We start from the raw sequence: 4,991 nt of genomic DNA on the forward strand, positions 1-4,991 counted from the left end.
CTGTTTTGTCTACATCGTTAATGGCTGGCTCAAGTGTCATTTTGAGATGTGTATCCTTTGAAAATTATAGTCAAGACCACAACCTTTCTTTCTGCAATTTTTTTTTTTTGGCCTTATTTGTGTGAAGCTTCTGACACTGATGTGCTGATTGGTCTGACGAAAAGATGGAAATTGCTAAGTAGCTCTCAAGTCAGCTTTGTGTGCCAAGGGGATGTTGCCTGTTTTGCGTGTGTGTGTGTTGATGAAGGCACTTGCAGAAGAGGAAGATGCTAAAGTAAAGAAAAGAAGGGGAGATTGAAAACTCAAAAACAGTATTGCAACATTAAAAAATAGCCAAGCAGTCCAGTAAAAAATGAAGAGTTCCTAAGAAATTAGTGATCAGAGGCTGGTCAGCGAAAGAAGAAACTAAAGTAACAATGTAATATTTTTTTCCACAAATGTTTCCTTCCATCAGCTTTTCACTTTGGAAAAAATAGATTTATGTGAAAGATTTATTGGCCTCTGCAGAAACAGGCTAACCTTTTTTGATATTTTAATCTTTTCAAAATAAAAGGCTGGCAAATTCACCCAAGGTAGCTATCGTATTTGGTACAAGCATCTGAAAACGTGGTGGGGTCCTGCATTTTTTTTGTTTACATTTACATTTACATTTATACTACTGTTTAGTGTTCCCAGCATGTTCCACCAGATGGCAGCAAACCCTTGACATCCAAGCTGAAGGAAGGCTTTATAACAATATTTTGCTTCACTAACTTTTTTTTTAAAGCACAGAATCTGTCCCAACAGTTATTGTTCTAGACCAGGGGTCTCCAACCTTGGCAACTTTAAGACTTGTGGACTTCAACTCCCAGAATTCCTCAGCTAGCAAAGCTGGGAGTTGAAGTCCACAAGTCTTAAAGTTGCCAAGGTTGGAGACCTCTGTGTTAGAGGGTCGTTCCTGGATGAGGTCTGTATCCTTGGAACTCACCTTCTCAGGAGCCTTTTGTTGTTAGTTGCGAAGTCGTGTCCAACCCATCCCGACCCCATGGACAACATTCCTTCAGGCCTTCCTGTCCTCTACTATCCCCCGGAGTCCATTTAAGCTCACGCCTACTGTTTCAATGTCTCCATCCAGCCACCTCATTCTCTGTCATCCCTTTCTTCTTTTGCCCTCAATCATTCCCAGCATTAGGCTCTTCTCCAGTGAGTCCTTCCTTCTCATTAGGTGGCCAAAGTATTTGAGTTTCATCTTCAGGATCTGCCCTTCTAAAGAGCAGTCAGGGTTGATCTCTAGGACTGACCGGTTTGATCACTTTGCAGTCCAAGGGACTCGCAGGAGTCTTCAGCACCAGAGTTCAAAGTTCAGAAGCCTTATCCTCTTTTAAATAACTTAGGGAATAAATATTAGCAGTCACATTAAAATTCCATATAAAGGAGAAGCAGGGATCATCCCAGTGGGCTTCTAGAATAACCAGATCGCCTGGTTGATCACCTGGAACCCAAACTTTGAAGGGAACTTCCTTGCCTGTCTTCTTGAGGAGGATCCACCAACAAGAAGACCTGGATTTAAGATCTTGCAGTGATTTAAATCCTGGATTTAAGAGTTGAGATCCACCATAAGGCCTCCATACCAGACCTTACTGGACAGGAAGATGCTACCACAGTAGGATGGCCTTGCAGGTACCCAGGTCCTGAGCTATAAAGAGCTTTAGAATGGACAACCAACTCCCCGTTGTGCCTGGAAAACAACTGGCAACTCCCTTGACCAGGAGCGGTCAAGCCTGATTTACAGCCAATCCTTGCATAAGGTTTGGGAGAGATTTGGAGTTTGTACTGTCCAGAGATTAAAGCAAATGTGTTTCCTGCCCTGGCCTTCTTAGAAGGGCTGACATAGATGGATACTGTCCTTACTTTCTCTTGCCTTCAACTATCTTCCTTGCAATATAACTACAAAGGTAAAGCTTCCCCTCGCACATATGTGCTAGTTGTTCCTGACTCTAGGAGGTGGTGGTCATCTCCATTTAAAGCCGAAGAACCAGCACTGTCCAAAGACATCTCCGTGGTCATGTGGCCGGCATGACTCAACGTCAAAGGCGCACGGAACGCTGTTACCTTCCCACCAAAGGTGGTCCCTATTTTTCTACTTGCATTTTTTATGTGTTTTCGAACTGCTAGGTTGGCAGAAGCTGGGACAAGTAACGGGAGCTCACCCTGTTACACAGCACTAGGGATTCGAACCGCTGAGCTGCCGACCTTTCGATCGACAAGCTCAGAGTCTTAGCCACTGAGCCACCACGCCCCTTAATATGACAACTATTCCAATGCGAATGGTAATTTTAATTCCATCCACTTTATTAGAAAGCTTCCTCCCATCTACTTCCAAAACAATTTATTTTCATGAAAATAGAAAACCATTCCTGGCCTTTCACAACATTTTCCTCTATCACCACATCCTCACAGCAATGCACAGGTAACGTGTACGGGAGATACCTACCCCCTCATCTTCCTTTAAAAAACTGGCTGTGGTGATCTTTTCTGGGGTAGCCGATCTTAGCTAACTAAGCATTATGCCTTCGACTTCCTGGTGAGAATTAAAATAATGCTTGTATCTCCAGTTAGGTTCAAGACTTAAGTTGTTTTGACTGGGAGACAACATGTTGAGTATGATAACCCAATGAAATGGAAGCAACCATTGTGTGCTGGCAAGGGAAAACACGCTTGGATTTCTACCCAGTCAATTAGTAGAACGCTTGTATTAACTTGTGGAGGGCTTTTAATAACATACCAAAAGGTTTGCAGTATGTGAAGACATTTTGCCCAAAGCTGCAATTAATGCTTCTCCATTAAATTTTCAGAAAATGAGATTTCAGCTCTCCTTCCTTCCTTTGCATTTTCTCCTTTAATTAATATGGGGAAGTTTCATCTCCCCTTCACCAACCAGCAAAAACAGGACTCTCTTATTTACCTAAAATGCAGGTAGCCTTAAAGGTAAAGGTTCCCTCACATATGTGCTAGTCGTTCCTGACTCTAGGGGGCGGTGGTCATCTCCATTTAAAGCCGAAGAACCAGCACTGTCCAAAGACATCTCCGTGGTCATGTGGCCGGCATGACTAAATGCCAAAGGTGCACGGAAGGCTGTTACCTTCCCACCAAAGGTGGTCCCTATTTTTCTACTTGCATTTTTTATGTGTTTTCGAACTGCTAGGTTGGCAGAAGCTGGGACAAGTAACGGGAGCTCACCCTGTTACACAGCACTAGGGATTCGAACCGCTGAGCTGCCGACCTTTCGATCGACAAGCTCAGAGTCTTAGCCACTGAGCCACCGCGCCCCTTAATATGACAACTATTCCAATGCGAATGGTAATTTTAATTCCATCCACTTTATTAGAAAGCTTCCTCCCATCTACTTCCAAAACAATTTATTTTCATGAAAATAGAAAACCATTCCTGGCCTTTCACAACATTTTCCTCTATCACCACATCCTCACAGCAATGCACAGGTAACGTGTACGGGAGATACCTACCCCCTCATCTTCCTTTAAAAAACTGGCTGTGGTGATCTTTTCTGGGGTAGCCGATCTTAGCTAACTAAGCATTATGCCTTCGACTTCCTGGTGAGAATTAAAAGAATGCTTGTATCTCCAGTTAGCTTCAAGACTTAAGTTGTTTTGACTGGGAGACAACATGTTGAGTATGATAACCCAATGAAATGGAAGCAACCATTGTGTGCTGGCAAGGGAAAACACGCTTGGATTTCTACCCAGTCAATTAGTAGAACGCTTGTATTAACTTGTGGAGGGCTTTTAATAACATACCAAAAGGTTTGCAGTATGTGAAGACATTTTGCCCAAAGCTGCAATTAATGCTTCTCCATTAAATTTTCAGAAAATGAGATTTCAGCTCTCCTTCCTTCCTTTGCATTTTCTCCTTTAATTAATATGGGGAAGTTTCATCTCCCCTTCACCAACCAGCAAAAACAGGACTCTCTTATTTACCTAAAATGCAGGTAGCCTTAAAGGTAAAGGTTCCCCTTACACATACGTGCTAGTCTTTGCCGACTCTAGGGGCGGTGCTCATCTCCGTTTCAAAGCCAAAGAGCCAGCGCTGTCCGAAGACGTCTCCGTGGTCATGTGGCTGGCATGACTCAACGCCAAAGGTGCACGGAATGCTGTTACCTTCCCACCAAAGGTGGTCCCTATTTTTTCTACTTGCATTTTTTACGTGCTTTCAAAATTGGCAGAAGCTGGGACAATTAATGGGAGCTCACCGCATTACACGGAGCACTAGGGATTCGAACCGCTGAGCTGCCAACCTTTCGATCGAGAAGCTCAATGTCCTAGCCCCTGAGCCACCGCGCCCCAATTATGGAGATTCAGTTGATTTGGAGAAATAAATAAATAAATCAAACAAAAAGAGAGGCAACAGAATGGAGTTGAGCATTTACTGGCCGGATTCCCTTCCTGACGCTTATGTGGAGTTCACAGCAGATATTTTTTCTTTGCGCCCTAGGAAACTTGCCGCTACCTAGGATTGACCTCTCAAGCTTCTGAGTGGGAGGTGAGTGTCTTCACCTCTAGGCCACCATGCCAGCTCCATCCAGTCGCCCTGACTCTACCCTGAATTAAGAGATTACAGGGTCATAAAAAGGGAGTTTTTAAGTAGAAAGATAGGCCTGGTAAGGCTTTTCTGAAGGAAGTTATCTTCTGTATTGTTTCTAACCTGAAGAGTCCTAAATTATTTCATTTCTTTTATTGCAAATCCAGAAACTGCAAGAACAACAGATAAATCCTGTTACGGAGACCTGTTACAGCATAGGAAGCATATTCATTAGAAGCATTGCTTCTTTGGAGATAATAGAGATCATACCTGGTTGTCATTTTAGGATATCTTGGAGTTGTTGTTGTTGTTTTTTTATGTTGGCCAATATTCCTGTGCTTATAATAGCTGGTTGGAGAAGACATCACAGAAAATTGTGAACTGAACTTGCAAACGATCTTCAGCTCAAGCACAAA

This window comes from Ahaetulla prasina, chromosome 5 (assembly GCF_028640845.1).
Source record: "Ahaetulla prasina isolate Xishuangbanna chromosome 5, ASM2864084v1, whole genome shotgun sequence".
In the NCBI taxonomy this organism is placed as follows: domain Eukaryota; kingdom Metazoa; phylum Chordata; class Lepidosauria; order Squamata; family Colubridae; genus Ahaetulla; species Ahaetulla prasina.